At 49.0% G+C, this 18,990-nt stretch overlaps 1 protein-coding gene across 4 annotated transcripts in view; it reads left to right on the top strand.

Moving 5' to 3' along the window:
* The first annotated feature begins 906 nt into the window (after positions 1 to 906).
* Positions 907 to 18,990, top strand: part of DCAF1 (DDB1 and CUL4 associated factor 1) — a 52,058-nt gene continuing 33,974 nt past the window's right edge. The window contains exon 1 of one of the 4 annotated variants that reach the window (XM_075321663.1): positions 907 to 1,167. The gene's annotated coding sequence lies outside the window, so the exon portion shown is untranslated. Of the gene's footprint in view, positions 1,187 to 5,410; positions 5,476 to 18,990 lie in introns of those variants that run through there. The other 3 variants (XM_075321660.1, XM_075321659.1, XM_075321661.1) reach the window with 3 other exon arrangements.

Below are 18,990 nucleotides of genomic sequence, written 5' to 3'. Positions count from 1 at the left end.
CCGGGGAGCAGCTGCGAGAAACCTGCGGCAAAATCCTGAGGGGACTAGTGAAAACAATAAAAAGTGAAAAAAGAGTTTTAAAAATATGAAAAGAAATACCCATATTTGGCACTGCCATGTTCAGAAATGTCAAAATATGAAATAAATTAATCTGATTAGTAAACAGAATAATGAAAAAAATATTAAATGCCAGAATTACACTTTTTTGGTTGCTGCAACATTGCAACGAAAAGCAATAAGAGGTGATAAAAATATCACATCTACCCAAAAATGAGCCCTAGATCCCAAAAAATGAGAATGTTACGGGTCTCCGAAAATGGCGACAAAACCAGTTTTATTATTATTATTAATTATTATTATTATTATTATTAATAATAATGTCTTAATTTTATTTTTCATCAATTAAATAAAAACAAAGCTATACATGTTTGGTATCTACGAATTCGTACCGACCTGAGAAATTTTAATGAAAGGTCATTTTTACCATATAGTGAACATGGTAAACAAAAAGCCCAAAACAAAACACTATATGGTAAAATTAACTCTTTCTTTGAAAAGTCCAACTCGCCCTGCAAAAAACGCGCTCGTGGAAGAAGGGGAGGAAAACCGAAAATGAAAACTGGCCGAGTGGTGAAGGGGTTAATAGTCCCCACATATATCACAGGCAGGCTGAAGATGAGGCTGCGATGAAAAAGCACCGAGGTGGTCTGCAGCAGACCCCCCCCCTGCTGTCATAGCAACCAATAGGCGCCCCGCAATCATATCAGGGGCGCGTCATGGCCGCTTTGGCGCGCCCTCATGCAGGCGCGTGTTAAATCCCGCTGTCAGAGGTTGACAGCGGGATTTAACAGGTTAACAATAGTGGGCGGAGCTCCGCTCTGCTCCACCTGCGATTGTTAGCGGCAGGTCCAGACTGTAATGCACAGCCATTACCGGCCGGGTATGGGGAGCGATCACCCGGTGACGCTGCGCCATACTCGGTTAAGGACTGAGCCGTGCACGGGCGGGTGTCGTGAAGAGGTTAACGTAGTGATTGGACTTCATTACCCAGACTCCTTTGCGCGCTCGGGGCTGGACGTTCTGTAGAGTGAAAGACAAGGCGCGCTCGCGGTGACGTATGAAGTGTGCGACAGGAGAGCCGAGAGCGTGAGACACTGAGGCCGAGAGGTGAGAGACACTGGAGCGGGTAAGAGCCCGGGGGGAGGGCGAGAGGCACCCGGGGAGAGAACGGAGATAACGGGACTGCTGGAGCAGAGACAGCACCGGATAGAGACAGAAAATACGGGAGAGGAGAGGAGAAGAGAGAGAATAGGAGAGGAGAAGAGAGAGAATAGGAGAGGGAAGAAGAGAGAGAATAGGAGAGGGAAGAAGAGAGAGAATAGGAGAGGAGAGAAGAGAGAGAATAGGAGAGGGGAGAAGAGAGAGAATAGGAGAGGAGAGAAGAGACAGAATAGAAGAGGGAAGAAGAGACAGAATAGAAGAGGGAAGAAGAGACAGAATAGAAGAGGAGAGAAGAGAGAGAAAAGGGGAGAGGAGAAGAGAGAGAATAGAAGAGGGAAGAAGAGAGAGAATAGGAGAGGGAAGAAGAGAGAGAATAGGAGAGGGAAGAAGAGAGAGAATAGGAGAGGAGAGAAGAGAGAGAATAGGAGAGGGAAGAAGAGACAGAATAGAAGAGGGAAGAAGAGACAGAATAGAAGAGGAGAGAAGAGAGAGAAAAGGGGAGAGGAGAAGAGAGAGAATAGAAGAGGGAAGAAGAGAGAGAATAGGAGAGGGAAGAAGAGAGAGAATAGGAGAGGGAAGAAGAGAGAGAATAGGAGAGGGAAGAAGAGAGAGAATAGGAGAGGGAAGAAGAGAGAGAATAGGAGAGGGAAGAAGAGAGAGAATAGGAGAGGAGAGAAGAGAGAGAATAGGAGAGGGGAGAAGAGAGAGAGAATAGGAGAGGGGAGAAGAGAGAGAGAATAGGAAAGGGAGAAGAGAGAGAATAGGGGAGAGGAGAAGAGAGAGAATAGGAGAGGGGAGAAGAGAGAGAATAGGAGAGGGGAGAAGAGAGAGAATAGGAGAGGGGAGAAGAGAGAGAATAGGAGAGGGAAGAAGAGAGAGAATAGGAGAGGGAAGAAGAGAGAGAATAGGAGAGGGAAGAAGAGAGAGAATAGGAGAGGGAAGAAGAGAGAGAATAGGAGAGGGAAGAAGAGAGAGAATAGGAGAGGGAAGAAGAGAGAGAATAGGAGAGGGAAGAAGAGAGAGAATAGGAGAGGGAAGAAGAGAGAGAATAGGAGAGGGAAGAAGAGAGAGAATAGGAGAGGGAAGAAGAGAGAGAATAGGAGAGGGAAGAAGAGAGAGAATAGGAGAGGGAAGAAGAGAGAGAATAGGAGAGGGAAGAAGAGAGAGAATAGGAGAGGGAAGAAGAGAGAGAATAGGAGAGGGAAGAAGAGAGAGAATAGGAGAGGGAAGAAGAGAGAGAATAGGAGAGGGAAGAAGAGAGAGAATAGGAGAGGGAAGAAGAGAGAGAATAGGAGAGGGAAGAAGAGAGAGAATAGGAGAGGAGAGAGAGAATAGGAGAGGGAAGAAGAGACAGAATAGAAGAGGGAAGAAGAGACAGAATAGAAGAGGAGAGAAGAGAGAGAATAGAAGAGGGAAGAAGAGACAGAATAGGAAAGGGAGAAGAGAGAGAATAGGGGAGAGGAGAAGAGAGAGAATAGGAGAGGGGAGAAGAGAGAGAATAGGAGAGGGGAGAAGAGAGAGAATAGGAGAGGGAAGAAGAGAGAGAATAGGAGAGGGAAGAAGAGAGAGAATAGGAGAGGGAAGAAGAGAGAGAATAGGAGAGGGAAGAAGAGAGAGAATAGGAGAGGGAAGAAGAGAGAGAATAGGAGAGGGAAGAAGAGAGAGAATAGGAGAGGGAAGAAGAGAGAGAATAGGAGAGGGAAGAAGAGAGAGAATAGGAGAGGGAAGAAGAGAGAGAATAGGAGAGGGAAGAAGAGAGAGAATAGGAGAGGGAAGAAGAGAGAGAATAGGAGAGGGAAGAAGAGAGAGAATAGGAGAGGGAAGAAGAGAGAGAATAGGAGAGGGAAGAAGAGAGAGAATAGGAGAGGGAAGAAGAGAGAGAATAGGAGAAGAGAGAGAGAATAGGAGAGGGGAGAAGAGAGAAAAGGGGAGAGGAGAAGAGGGAGAATAGGAGAGGGGAGAAGAGAGAGAATAGGAGAGGGGAGAAGAGAGAAAAGGGGAGAGGAGAAGAGGGAGAATAGGAGAGGGGAGAAGAGAGAGAATAGGAGAGGGGAGAAGAGAGAGAATAGGAGAGGGGAGAAGAGAGAGAATAGGAGAGGGGAGAATAGGGAGAATAGGAGAGGGGAGAATAGGAGAGGGGAGAATAGGAGAGGGGAGAATAGGAGAGGGGAGAAGAGAGAGAATAGGAGAGGGGAGAAGAGAGAGAATAGGAGAGGGGAGAAGAGACAGAATAGGAGAGGGGAGAAGAGACAGAATAGGAGAGGGGAGAAGAGACAGAATAGGAGAGGGGAGAAGAGAGAGAATAGGAGAGGGGAGAAGAGAGAGAATAGGAGAGGGGAGAAGAGAGAGAATAGGAGAGGGGAGAAGAGAGAGAATAGGAGAGGGGAGAATAGGAGAGGGGAGAATAGGAGAGGGGAGAATAGGAGAGGGGAGAATAGGAGAGGGGAGAATAGGAGAGGGGAGAAGAGAGAGAATAGGAGAGGGGAGAATAGGAGAGGGGAGAAGGGGGAGAATAGGAGAGGGGAGAATGGGGAGAATAGGAGAGGGGAGAATAGGAGAGGGGAGAATGGGGAGAATAGGAGAGGGGAAAAGGGGGAGAATAGGAGAGGGGAAAAGGGGGAGAATAGGAGAGGGGAAAAGGGGGAGAATAGGAGAGGGGAAAAGGGGGAGAATAGGAGAGGGGAAAAGGGGGAGAATAGGAGAGGGGAGAAGGGGGAGAATAGGAGAGGGGAGAAGGGGGAGAATAGGAGAGGGGAGAAGGGGGAGAATAGGAGAGGGGAGAAGGGGGAGAATAGGAGAGGGGAGAAGGGGGAGAATAGGAGAAGGGGGAGAATAGGAGAGGGGAGAAGGGGGAGAATAGGAGAGGGGAGAAGGGGGAGAATAGGAGGGGGGAGAATAGGAGAGGGGAGAAGAGAGAGAGAATAGGAGAGGGGAGAAGAGATAGAGAATAGGAGAGGGGAGAAGAGAGAGAGAATAGGAGAGGGGAGAAGAGAGAGAGAATAGGAGAGGGGAGAAGAGAGAGAGAATAGGAGAGGGGAGAAGAGAGAGAGAATAGGAGAGGGGAGAAGAGAGAGAGAATAGGAGAGGGGAGAAGAGAGAGAGAATAGGAGAGGGGAGAAGAGAGAGAGAATAGGAGAGGGGAGAAGAGAGGGAGAATAGGAGAGGGGAGAAGAGAGAGAGAATAGGAGAGGGGAGAAGAGAGAGAGAATAGGAGAGGGGAGAAGAGAGAGAGAATAGGAGAGGGGAGAAGAGAGAGAGAATAGGAGAGGGGAGAAGAGAGAGAGAATAGGAGAGGGGAGAAGAGAGAGAGAATAGGAGAGGGGAGAAGAGAGAGAGAATAGGAGAGGGGAGAAGAGAGAGAGAATAGGAGAGGGGAGAAGAGAGAGAGAATAGGAGAGGGGAGAAGAGAGAGAGAATAGGAGAGGGGAGAAGAGAGAGAGAATAGGAGAGGGGAGAAGAGAGAGAGAATAGGAGAGGGGAGAAGAGAGAGAGAATAGGAGAGGGGAGAAGAGAGAGAGAATAGGAGAGGGGAGAAGAGAGAGAGAATAGGAGAATAGGGGAGAAGAGAGAGAGAATAGGAGAATAGGGGAGAAGAGAGAGAGAATAGGAGAATAGGGGAGAAGAGAGAGAGAATAGGAGAATAGGGGAGAAGAGAGAGAGAATAGGAGAATAGGGGAGAAGAGAGAGAGAATAGGAGAATAGGGGAGAAGAGAGAGAGAATAGGAGAATAGGGGAGAAGAGAGAGAGAATAGGAGAATAGGGGAGAAGAGAGAGAGAATAGGAGAATAGGGGAGAGGGGAAGAGACAGAATAGGAGAGGGGAGAAGAGACAGAATAGGAGAGGGGGAAGAGAGAGAATAGGGGAAGAGAGAGAATAGGGGGAGAGGGGAGAATAGGAGAGGGGAGAAGAGGGAGAATAGGAGAGGGGAGAAGAGGGAGAATAGGAGAGGGGAGAAGAGGGAGAATTAGGAGAGGGGAGAAGAGGGAGAATAGGAGAGGAGAAGAGGGAGAATAGGAGAGGAGAGGAGAAGGGACAGAATAGGGGAGAGGAGCAGAGACAGAGTACGGGAGGGGAGAAGAGACAGAATGCTGGAAGGGAGAGGAGAGAGTGTCTGATAGACAGCCATAGGAGACAGGTTCCAGGTCACAATGGGACGATGTCACAATAAGGTGACAGTTTATTACATGGACACTACATGAAGCAGCCAGGAGGATGTTGGGGGTTGTAGCTGCCGCCAGTGACGGCAATCACTGGGTGAGACACAGGCTGGAGACTGCTACGACTTTGGAGACCCTTTGTGACTTTTCAGTCATTGTGGAACTACTGCTCCCAGCATGAGCAGAGCAGTTGTGGACCTGGGATGGAATGTGCGGTTGGGTTATACCATTTCCAAAATTTGGCTGGGGGTGTTTAGAGAGACACTTAAAAAATAATAATTTGACCTGCCCTCTCTTCCCCATGTGACAGCTATCACCTGGATCACCCTCAGTTTGGTGCTGGCTTTCCTCTGACAACACACAGATCTGGCTGCTGTATTTATTAATGGGGTCCCTGTGATTATCGGGGTGTCAGAAAACCTGGAAATCTGCTCTTACAGACTGCACATTCAGATGATGGCTGACCCCTGTAAAGTGATGTGGAGCCACATTCTCCTGCGCAGCCCCCCTGTATGTGTGCGAGGTGTGGGGGTCACTGTGATGACACAAGCACAGGCAGAATTATATTGTGTTATAATACGTTACCGCAGGACGCCCCAGTGCAAGAACAGTGCGATACCGTGAATTTTTATCATTTTTCAACTTTACAGCCACAAACACAGATGTATTGTATTGGGATATTATGTGATATACCAAAACTAAGTGCACCTATTTGTGAAGTGTAAAGGAAAGGATATATGGTTTTCTAAATATTTCAAGCATATAAATTTGAAACTTGTGACGTGCATTAGTATTCAGTCCCCCTGAGTTAATACTTTGTAGGACCATCTTTCAGTGCAATTCCTGCTGCAGGTCTTTTGGTGCAAGTCTCTCCCAGCTTTGCACATCTAGAGGTGATATTGTTGCCCCTTCTTCTTTGCTCTCGCTTATTCAGATTGGATGGAGACGTCTGTGATCAGCGATTTCCCCCCCCCCCCCCGTATTGTCACAGATTCTCTATGGGATTTCGGTCTGGACTGTGACTGGGCCGTTTACATACATGAATAATCTTTAGTCCAAACCATCCATTGTAGCTCTGGCTGGATGATTGGGGTCATTGTCCTGCTGGAAGGTATAGCTCCAGCCATCTTCCGATCATCTCTGATCAGCTTCTCTGCCCCCCGGCGTTCATAGGAGACTGTGATTTCTTCTATATACAACAGTGCTGTTGCATTGCTGTATATAGAACAAGTGATCAGACTATACAGGGTCAAATCCCCTAAGGGGACTATTAAATACAGAACAAAGTAGCAAAAAAATGTTTTTTAAACTATATAGAAGTTCAAATCCCACCCCTCTTTTACCACATTAAGAAATAAAAAAATACAGTATATATACACATTTGGTATTGCTGCATTTGTAAAAGTCTGATCTATCGAAATATAAAATAAATGAATACAATAAATTAACCCCTTCCTGACATTGGACTTACCGGTACGTCCTATTTTGCGGTGCGATCCCGCCAATGAACATACCGGTACATCTTGATGATCGTGCGGGCACAGGAGCTGGGCCCGCACAATCGCAGCCGTGAGCTCAGCTTCAGTGATACCTGTGACCTGGCTGTTTAACCCCCTAAAATGCTGTGATCAGGAGGTTGTAAGAGGGCGTGCGCTTCTTCTACCCACCCAAACGGGACCCCCACCATGTGATCAAGGGATCCCGATCGTTGCCATGGTAACCCAGAACCAAATAATGACCTCCGGGTTACGTGGCTACGGTGGCCTCTAATACCCTGCTCCTTGCATGGTTTAAGATGCTTGGGTCAGTGGAAAATGCACAGGTATAATGTATTGCAGTACATTACACATACAATCAGACTAATAAAAGGTAATGTCCCATATAGAGACCAAGTAAAAAAAGAAAGAAAAAATTGTAAAAATATATATAAAAAATAAATAAATAAATCAATCAGGAAATAAAGAACATAGAAATTTAAAAAAAATTATCAATAAGTACATATATTTATGTAAGAAAAAAAATACACATTTGTTATTGTCGTGTCCGGAACAACCCGATCTATAAAACTGTCACTCTACTGAACCCTTTCAGTAAACACTGTAGAAAAAAACTTAAAAACATTTCCTGAATTGTTGCTTCTTCTTGATTCTGACTCCCAAAAAGCAGAAAACAAAGCGTTCAAAAACGATTATGTGGCCAATATGGTACCAAAATAATCTCCAATTCATCGTGCATAAAACACAAGTCTTCACATGACTGTCGGCAGAAGAAAAAAACAACTATGATCTTCAAAATTCGGTGATGTAAAAAAAAAATAATTTTTTTTTATTGCTACAATTGAGAAAAAAACCCACAAAGTACTGACCTGAGGAACAAAGCCGCCTTATCACTTATACCGCAAGGTGAGCAACATAACAAAATAAAGCCAATTCTTCAACTGCTGTTGATTTGGTCATTCTGTCTCCCAAAGATCGCAGCTCACATTTATCCTGCGCTCTACTCTGAGCGTTTACATTAGGGATTACGTGTGAATCTCTGAAAGATGCGATTGACAAAATTCCCAATGGAGAATTCACTGTAATGAGGCAGATGGAGTCACTTTGAACTTCTGTCTGGTCTGTGGTCACCGCAGCATAGAGGCCGAACAGAGTCCAGAGTAACTCTGCAGCCTCATTAGTGAATTCTCACCTCTCCGCCGCCATCGCGACCATCGCTGGATTTTGCGCATGACCCCAGAGGTTCGGTCATGCGCAGTACTTCAGCTTGAAGCCAGGACGCGTACTCCTGGCTTCATAGTGTGCATGACCGAAACTCCGGGGTCATGCGCACTGAGCCAAAATCCAGCATTGGACGCGATGGCAGCGGAGAGGTGAGTGAGATCATCCTCTGATGCTGCACATTCATTAGCATGTTAGCACACTCACAGGGCGCTCTAACATGCTAATGGAGCCGACTGGCCAGGGGAACCAACGCCCAGGGGACTAGTGCCCTCGCTCATTAGCATATGGTAAAAGATCTTTAGAAATACTTTTCTAAAGATCCCTTTATCTATGCTACTAGATACACGGTTAGGCAGGGATTAGAATACACACCCAGAACTGCTCGTGGTTCTGTGTGCATATTGAACCTGACAAGTTTCCTTTAAGTTTAAAGCTATTTCGTGGTGCATTGGGTACAGAACATTTTGGATCAGTTCACATTTATCCTGTGCTCTATATTGAGCACTTAGATCAGGGTTTCAATCTACATCTTCAAAATACGTGATTCAGATCAAACCCCCGACGGATCCATTCACTAATGAGGCGTAGATTTAGGGCGGCTTTGCACGTTGCAACATCGCACATGCGATGTCGATGGGGTCAAATCGAAAGTGACGCACTTCCGGCGTCACTTTCGACATCGTAGTGTGTAAATGCTAGATGATACGATGAACGAGTGCAAAAGCGTTGTTATCGTATCATCGTTGCAGGCTCCGACTTTTTCATAATTATGCTGCCGCGACAGGTACGATGTAGTTCCTCGCTCCTGCGGCTGCGCACATCGCTGTGTGTGAAGCCGCAGGAGCGAGGAACTTCTTCTTACCTGCCGCCGGCGTCTATGCGGAAGGAAGGAGGTGGGCGGGATGTTTACATCCTGCTCATCTCCGCCCCTCCGCCGCTATTGGCCGCCTGCCGTGTGACGTCGCTATGATGCCGCACGACCCGCCCCCTTAGGAAGGAGGCGGGTCGCCGGCCACAGCGACGGTCGCAGGGCAGGTGAGTGCATGTGAAGCTGGCGTAGCGATAATTTTCGCTACACCAGCTATCACAAGATATCGTACCTGCGACGGGGGCGGGGACTATCGCGTGCGACATCGCAGCATCGGCTTGCGATGTCGCAACGTGCAAAGCCCGCCTTACTCTGGACTGAACCCCAGAGGTTCAGTCACGCGCACTACTTCAGTTTGAAGCCAGGACGCATACACTCTGCTTCATAGAGCGTGGGACCAAAACTCCGGGGTGATGTGCACTAAGTCGAAATCCGGCGTCGGGTGTGATGGCAGCGGAGAGGTGAGTGAGATCATCGTCTGACGCTGCACATTCATTAGCATGTTAGCACGCCCACAGGAGCATACTAACATGCTAATGGGGCCGACTAACAACCAGGGGACTAGTCCCCTCGCTCATTAGCATATGATAAAAGATCTTTAGAAATACTTTTTCTATATATCTCTTTATCTATGCTAGTGTATACAGGGACAGTTAGGCAGGGATTAGCAATATTCACCCAGAACTGCTCGTGGTCCTGGGTGCATATTGGACCTGACAGGTTCCCTTTAACCACGAAAACACAAGTCCCACTCAGTTCCGTTATCTGTTAATGGAACTATGGGGGCTTCACATTACTTGTAGCACAAAGGCATTGGAAAAGTGTAATGGCTACTCCCTAAAAAAAACCCATAAAAAACCCCAGCAAAATCTGCGCTCCCAAATCCAAATGCCCAATGGCACCCTCAAACCATTCCAACTAAATCTGCACTCCGATATGGCGCTCCTTCGCTTCTGACCTTTGCACTGTGCCTCAAAAGTACATTTTGACCACATGTGGGGTATTGATGTGCTCAGGAGGAAATGCACTTTACAATTGTTTGTGCAATTTCTACGGTTCCCCTTGGGAAAATGCAAAAATTGTGGCTAAAGTAACATTTTTGTCGTAAAAAAGTAAAATTTTCATTTTTTTTTTCCCCTTCCACATTGCTTTAATTCTTGTGAAGCACCTAAAGGGTTAATCAACTTCTTAGATGTGCTTTTGAGCAGTTTGAGGGGTGCAGGTTTTAGACCGGTGTCACTTGTGGGTAATTTCTTTCTTTTAGGCCCCTCAAAGACACTTCAGATGTGATGTGGTCCCAAAAAAATAAAATAAAAAAAAATGGTTTCTTTGTCGCTCCATTGGGAGACCCAGACAATTGGGTGTATAGCTTCTGCCTCCGGAGGCCACACAAAGTATTACACTTTAAAAAGTGTAACCCCTCCCCTCTGCCTATACACCCCCCCGTGCATCACGGGCTCCTCAGTTTTTTGCTTTGTGTTGAAGGAGGCACACATTCACGCAAGCTCCACATTTTAGTCAGCAGCAGCTGCTGACTTTATCGGATGGAAGAAAAGAGGGCCCCAGGGCCCCCGGCATGCTCCCTTCTCACCCCACTATGGTCGGCGGTGCTGTTAAGGTTGAGGTACCCATAGCGGGTACAAAGGCTGGAGCCACATGCCGTTATCCTTCCCCATCCCTTAGTGGCTCTGGGAGAAGTGGGATCCTAACCGGTCCCCATGCACTGGGACCGGGCTCCATCCGCAGCCCCTGGGGGAATCTGACGGACAGGAGACCGGGTATCACCAGGGACAGGCCCTGCTTCTCATGAGGTACTCTGTATCCCCTTGGGGACGGCGCATGGAGCGCCTGTGTAACAAACGCTGCAGCAGCTGCTGTGTGTTTTGGGTTGCCGGGACTACCGCGCCGACCGCGCCTGTTTGCCGGCCACGCTACTAAATTTAGTCCCCGGCTTTTGCGGCCTAGTACCGCATACTCCCGCCCCCGGGCCTGCCAGTCAGGGGTAAGGGCGGGACGCTAGACTGGACGTCAGCGGTGAGGGCAGGAGCATACTTAGTATCCTCCTCCCCCCTCACTGAGCACTGTGGGGCACCAGATTCCCGCACTTTCTGAGGCACGCCCACGGCTCCCTCCTCCTCTCAGAACGCTGGCAGCCATTGTTATCATCACTGCTGCAGGGGGAGAACTTCAGACAGAGCTCCACAGCGCTGGGAGGCCCAGGCAGGGAATCTGGTGGACACACAACCGCTGAGGGCGGTCGGTAAGCCGCACCAGTTGTCTGGTGCTGGCCCCCCTGGGTGCCGAAGTGTATATATATATATATATATATATATATATATATATATATATATATATATATATATATATATATATATATATATATATATATATATATATATATATATATATATATATATATATATATCCATATTGTGTATACATTTGCTCTGTTCGGCCGCATTATTTGCTTGGCTATATACCCTCACTGATTGCTCTGATTGCTCTAAGAGGAGACAACAGCATGTCGTCCGCAAAAAGCAAGGGTGCTAAGGCACAGGCTTATTTTGCAACTTGTACCTCTTGTGCGGCTATGTTACCTGCAGGTTCCACCTACCCTCATTGTGTGCAATGCTCGGCCCCTGTAACACTCACTCAGCCGGAGCCTCAGGCACTAGTGGGACCCTCGGCCCAGGTAGAACCACCGGCTGCCACTGTCCAGGTGGCAGGGACAGAGTTTGCAGTGTTGGCTGAGAAACTTTCTGAGTCCCTTTCACAATCCATGGCTCAGTCTATGGACAGATGGTCTGCTAAGATACTAGAAGCTTTGCAGTCCAGACCGGTAACACAGGCCCCGGGCACTGTTGAATCATTGCCCCCAGGCCCCCCTCGGTCGGCGCAGCAAACTGCTCCTGGGGTGACTCCTAGGTCCCACAGGGAGGACTCCGACACAGACCGCAGTCCCAGACCGGCTAAGCGGGCTCGCTGGGAACTTCCCTCGACTTCATCACACTGCTCAGGGTCTCAGCATGAGGACTCTCTGGAGGATGAAACGGAGGTGGCAGATCAGGACTCTGATCCTGACGTGGCTCTCAATCTTGATACACCTGAAGGGGACGCCATAGTAAATGACCTTATAGCGTCCATCAACCAGGTGCTAGAACTTTCTCCTCCAACTCCACAGATAGAGGAGTCAGCTTCTCAGCAGGAGAAACACCAATTCAGGTTTCCCAAACGTACACGGAGTGCGTTTTTCGATCACTCCAACTTCAGAGATGCGGTCCAGAAGCACCGAGCATTTCCGGACAAGCGCTTTACTAAGCGCCTTAATGACACACGTTACCCCTTCCCCACTGACGTAGTTAAGGAATGGGCTCAGTGTCCCAAGGTGGATCCTCCAGTCTCCAGACTGGCGGCTAGATCCATAGTAGCAGTGGCAGATGGTTCATCGCTCAAGGATGCCACTGACAGGCAAATAGAGCTCCTGATGAAATCCATCTATGAAGCCATAGGCGCGTCTTTTGCTCCGGCATTCGCAGCCGTATGGGCACTCCAAGCTATCTCAGCTTGTCTGTCTGAGATTAATGTAGTCACACGTGCCTCTACTCCGCAGGTTGTGTCTTTAACCTCTCAGGCGTCGGCTTTTTCGTCCTACGCCATGAACGCCGTCCTGGACTCTGCGAGCCGTACAGCGGTAGCATCCGCCAATTCAGTGGCAGTCCGCAGGGCCATGTGGCTACGCGAATGGAAGGCAGACTCTGCTTCCAAGAAATTCTTAACCGGTTTGCCATTTTCTGGCGACCGTCTGTTTGGCGAGCAATTGGATGAGATTATTAAACAATCCAAGGGAAAGGACTCGTCCTTACCCCAGTCCAAACCAAACAGACCTCAGCAACGGAAGATACAACCGAGGTTTCGGTCCTTTCGGCCCTCAGCCAGATCTCAATTCTCCACGTCCAACAGGCCACAGAAGGGCTAGAGGAACTCTGATTCATGGCGGTCTAAGTCACGTCCTAAAAAGACCGCCGGAGGAACCGCCCCCAAGGCGGCCTCCTCATGACTTTCGGCCTCCCCAAACCGCATCCTCGGTCGGTGGCAGGCTCTCCCGCTTTTGCGACGCCTGGTTGCCACACGTCCAAGACCGATGGGTGAGAGACATCCTGTCTCACGGTTACAGGATCGAGCTCAGCTCTCGTCCTCCGACTCGTTTCTTCAGAACATCTCCGCCCCCCGAGCGAGCCGATGCTCTTTTTCAGGCGGTAAACACTCTGAAGGCAGAAGGAGTGGTGATCCCTGTTCCCCTTCAAGAATGTGGTCGCGGTTTTTACTCCAACTTGTTTGTGGTGCCAAAAAAGGACTGATCATTCCGTCCCGTTCTGGACCTCAAACTGCTCAACAGACATGTGAAAACCAGACGGTTCCGGATGGAATCTCTCCGCTCCGTCATCGCCTCGATGTCCCAAGGAGACTTCCTAGCATCAATCGACATCAGGGATGCTTATCTCCACGTGCCGATTGCACCAGAGCATCAGCGCTTCCTGCGTTTCGCCATAGGAGACGAACACCTTCAGTTCGTGGCACTGCCTTTCGGCCTGGCGACAGCCCCATGGGTCTTCACCAAAGTCATGGCAACAGTGGTGGCAGTCCTACACTCCCAGGGACACTCGGTGATCCCTTACTTAGACGATCTTCTAGTCAAGGCACCCTCCCGGGTGGCATGCCAACACAGCCTGAACACTGCTCTGGAGACTCTCCAGAGGTTCGGGTGGATCATCAATTTCCCAAAGTCAAAATTGACGCCGACGCAATCCCTAACTTACCTCGGGATGGAGTTTCATACTCTCTCAGCGATGGTGAAACTACCGCTGGACAAACAGCGTCACTACAGACAGGGGTGCAATCTCTCCTGCGAGCCCAGTCACACCCCTTGAGGCGCCTCATGCACTTCCTAGGGAAGATGGTGGCAGCAATGGAGGCAGTTCCATTTGCGCAGTTTCATCTGCGTCCACTCCAATGGGACATTCTCCGCAAATGGGACAGGAGGTCGACGTCCCTCGACAGGAACGTCTCCCTTTCTCGGGCAGCCAAAGCCTCTCTTCAGTGGTGGCTTCTTCCCACTTCTTTGTCGAGGGGAAAATCCTTCCTGCCCCCATCCTGGGCTGTGGTCACGACGGACGCGAGTCTGTCTGGGTGGGAGCGGTCTTCCTCCACCACAGGGCTCAGGGAACCTGGACTCCGACAGAGTCCTCCCTTCAGATCAATGTTCTGGAGATAAGGGCAGTGTATCTAGCCCTAAAGGCGTTCCAGCTCTGGCTGGAAGGCAGGCAGATCCGAATTCAGTCGGACAACGCCACGGCGGTGGCATACATCAACCACCAAGGCGGCACACGCAGTCGTCAAGCCTTCCAAGAAGTTCGGCGGATTCTGCTGTGGGTGGAAGCCACAGCCTCCACCATCTCCGCAGTTCACATCCCGGGCGTAGAAAACTGGGAAGCAGACTTTCTCAGTCGCCAGGGCATGGACGCAGGGGAATGGTCTCTTCACCCGGACGTGTTCAAGAGATCTGTTGCCGCTGGGGTACGCCGGACGTCGACCTAATGGCGTCCCGGCACAACAACAAGGTCCCGGCATTCATGGCACGGTCTCAAGATCACAGAGCTCTGGCGGCAGATGCATTAGTTCAGGATTGGTCGCAGTTTCGACTGCCTTATGTGTTTCCTCCTCTGGCACTGCTGCCCAGAGTGTTACGCAAGATCAGGTCCGACTGCCGCCGTGCCATCCTCGTCGCTCCAGACTGGCCGAGGAGGTCGTGGTTTCCGGATCTGTGGCACCTCACGGTGGGTCAACCGTGGGCGCTACCAGACCGACCAGACTTGCTGTCTCAAGGGCCATTTTTCCATCTGAATTCTGCGGCCCTCAACCTGACTGTGTGGCCATTGAGTCCTGGATCCTAGCGTCTTCAGGGTTATCTCAAGAGGTTATTGCCACTATGAGAAAGGCCAGGAAACCAACGTCCGCCAAGATCTACCACAGGACGTGGAGGATCTTCTTATCCTGGTGCTCTGATCAGGGTTTTGCTCCCTGGCCGTTTGCCTTGCCCACTTTTCTGTCTTTCCTTCAATCCGGAATGGACAAGGGTTTGTCTCTCGGCTCTCTCAAGGGACAAGTATCGGCGCTTTCCGTGTTTTTTCAAAAGCGTCTAGCCAGGCTTCCGCAGGTACGCACGTTCCTGCAGGGGGTTTGCCACATAGTCCCACCTTACAAGCGTCCGCTAGAACCCTGGGATCTTAACAGGGTACTAACGACTCTTCAGAAACCACCTTTCGAGCCGATGAGGGATGTTTCTCTTTCACGCCTTTCGCAGAAGGTGGTCTTCCTAGTGGCAGTCACATCACTTCAGAGAGTGTCTGAGCTAGCAGCACTGTCATGCAAAGCCCCCTTTCTGGTGTTTCACCAGGATAAGGTGGTTCTGCGTCCGGTCCCGGAATTTCTCCCTAAGGTGGTATCCCCTTTTCATCTCAATCAGGATATCTCCTTACCTTCTTTTTGTCCTAATCCAGTTCACCAATGTGAAAAGGATTTGCACTTGTTAGATCTCGTTAGAGCACTCAGACTCTACGTGTCTCACACGGCGCCCCTGCGCCGTTCTGATGCGCTCTTTGTCCTTGTCGCTGGCCAGCGTAAGGGGTCGCAGGCTTCCAAGTCAACCTTGGCTCGGTGGATCAAGGAACCGATTCTTGAAGCCTACCGTTCGTCTGGGCTTCCGGTTCCTACAGCGCTAAAAGCCCATTCTACCAGAGCCGTAGGTGCATCCTGGGCATTGCGGCACCAGGCTACGGCTCAGCAGGTGTGTCAGGCGGCTACGTGGTCTAGTCTGCACACTTTCACAAAACACTATCAGGTGCATAGGCAGATGCCAGCCTAGTTAGGCGAGTCCTTCAGGCGGCGGTTGCCCACCTGTAAGAGGGGGCCGTTTTACGGCTCTTTTTATCGAGGTATTCTTTTACCCACCCAGGGACTGCTTTTGGACGTCCCAATTGTCTGGGTCTCCCAATGGAGCGACAAAGAAGAAGGGAATTTTGTTTACTTACCGTAAATTCCTTTTCTTCTAGCTCCTATTGGGAGACCCAGCACCCGCCCCTGTTCCCTTCGGGCTATTGTTCTTTTGTGTACACATGTTGTTCATGTTGAATTGTTCTTTTGGTTCATGGTTTTCAGTTCTCCGAACATCCTTCGGATTGAATTTACCTTAGACCAATTTATAAGTTTCCTCCTTCCTGCTTTTGCACCAAAACTGAGGAGCCCGTGATGCACGGGGGGGTGTATAGCAGAGGGGAGGGGTTACACTTTTTAAAGTGTAATACTTTGTGTGGCCTCCGGAGGCAGAAGCTATACACCCAATTGTCTGGGTCTCCCAATAGGAGCTAGAAGAAAAGGAATTTACGGTAAGTAAACAAAATTCCCTTCTTTGTAAATTTTTTGTTGGATAAATGAGAAATTGAAAATCCTTCTGGTTTTGTTTTTTTGTTAGAAGTTTAGAATATTGTTTATAAAATTATGCTGATGTAAAGTAATCGTGGGAAATGTTTCTTTTGTGTGACGTGACTCACTGGTTTAAGGGCAAAAAAACTGTTTGAAAATTGCAAAATTTTACACAAAATTCTGACATTTTCACAAATAAACGTAAACAATTTAGAACAAAATTTACTACTCGCATGAAGTGCTAAACAACAATTGAATCATTGGGATCTGTTGAAGTGTTCCAAATTCTTTAGCGTAATGAGAAAAAAAAAAATCAAAACCCTAGAATTGCAGGTTTTGTAGGGTTAATTCTGTTGCGCTGTCGGCCGGAGACGAATTTCCCTTGTGGTCGTTCTCTTCACCTCTGTCCTTCCGGGCCCTGAGCACACTTCACTCTTCTTTTCCTCGTGTGTCCGGTGTGATTGGCGCCACCTAGTGGATGTCTGAGGTCATTGGTCACTCCTTGACAGCTGTTCGCCTCCATCTCACTTGTTAGGGGGCAGTTGTATATAATCTAGCGTCTGTAGAAACTTCTAGATCATTTATAGAATTTATCAATCGTGGTTTAAAGTTTTTCTAATGTAGAAATGGTCACAGTGTGGAGAATCGGCTTACCATTGGGGGATGGTGACCGTAGGACAGGAGTAAACAATCTATTACTCCCTGTGATCAGCCATTACTTGGGGAGGTGACTGCAGGATAGGTGACTACTATCTATTATTCCGTTATCAGCCATTACTGGGGGAAGGTGACTGTAGTCTCCTGTCCTACAATCTATTACTCTCTGTTATCAGCCATTAGGCTGTGTGCACACGTTGCGTTTTTTACCGCGGAAACGCTGCGTTTAGAACCGCAGCGTTTCAGTGGCAAATTGCATGCATTCAGCTTTCCCAGCAAAGTGTATGAGAAAGCCGAAAAATCAGTGCACACGCTGCGTTTCTAAACGCAGAGTTTTGGATTCCAAAAATCGGTGCGGAAAGAAAAGCAGCATGTCACTTCTTTTGTGCGTTGTGGCTGCGTTCTCTCCCCCATTGAAATCAATGATGCGGGTCAGAACGCAGCTACACCACAGTTCGCTGCTTTTTTGTTGCGGTCCGCGGGCTTTGTCGGCATGCCAGAATGCAGGCATTTACCTGGAAGTGAGGTCAAGAGGTTTCCTGTTGACCTCACTTCCTGGCAAAGTTCAGGAAAGCTCCGGTGTCGCCAAAGTGCCCGCCCCGACCCCCGATTCCCCCCCCTCTCGAAAATCCAACATGGCCGTGAGCACAGCAGCGCACCAGCCGCCCTACTCCTGGCGCATGTGCAATAACACATGCGACAGAAAACTGCTCCCCAGGCCCTGCCAGGTCACTCCCTATTCCCCCCGGTGTCCCCCGGTAACCCCCGTACCTGTCACAGCGCTGATCCCCCCCCCCCACACCCCCTGCGGCCCCCTCCTCCTTCACAGTGCGCGCCGGTCACATGTGCCGAGCAGCTGACTGCTTCCTGTGTTCAGTGTGAGCTGCGCTGGCTGCTGCTGCTCGCACTGTGCAGCTGTGACCCGGGGAGAGTGGGTGCAGATTCTTTGCACCCACTCTCCTCAAATGGAGGGTCTGCACTACTAGAAAATGGGGGACACGTTCCCTGAGCGTGCCCCCCATATTCTAGAAGGTCCAGAGGCGATGTGGGACGTCAAAAATGGATACTGTGGACCCAATTTTTTTTCTTTTCAATAAATTGGTGAAAGAGGATATGTTTTTGGGGAGTGTTTTTTCAAATAAATTTTTTTTTTTTTTGGTTGTCAATTTTTTTTGCTATTACTGTCAATTAGTTATGTCTGGTATCAAATAGACGCCGTGACATCACTAATTGCTGGGCTTGATGCCAGGTGACATTACACATCTGGTATCAACCCCATATATTACGCCGTTTGCCACCGCACCAGGGCGCGGGATGAGTTGGGGCGAAGCGCCAGGATTGGCGTATCTAATGGATGCGCCACTTCTGGGGCGGCTGCGGCCTGCTATTTTTAGGCTGGGAAGAGTCCAATAACCATGGCTCTTCCCACCCTGAGAATACCAGACCCCAGCTGTCAGCTTCACCTTGGCTGGTGATCTAATTTGGGGGGGACCCCACGTTTTTTTTTTTTTAATTATTTATAAATAAAAAAAAAAAAGCTTGGGGAGCCCTCCAAATTGATCACCAGACAAGATGAAGCTGTCAGCTGTGGTTTGCAGGCTACAGCTGTCTGCTTTACCCTGACTGGCTATCAAAAATAGGGGGGACCCCACGCCATTTATTGTAATTATTTTTTTTTTAGGGCTAAATACAAGGCTAGGCACCCTTTAGTGCCACATGAAAGGCACTAAAGGGTGCCAGCTTAGAATATGCAGGGGGGGTGGGACGTTATATATATGTTTGACATCCATTGACACATTTTAGGCTGTGTGCCCACAATCGGGGTTTGCAGCGTTATGGGCACAGATTGTTTTCCCTGCGTCCATAACGCTGCGTTGTGCAGTAGAAG

Source organism: Anomaloglossus baeobatrachus, chromosome 8 (assembly GCF_048569485.1).
Source record: "Anomaloglossus baeobatrachus isolate aAnoBae1 chromosome 8, aAnoBae1.hap1, whole genome shotgun sequence".
Taxonomy (NCBI): domain Eukaryota; kingdom Metazoa; phylum Chordata; class Amphibia; order Anura; family Aromobatidae; genus Anomaloglossus; species Anomaloglossus baeobatrachus.
The sequence above is the reverse complement of the archived record's forward strand: the minus strand, read 5'-3'. Positions and strand labels throughout refer to the sequence as shown.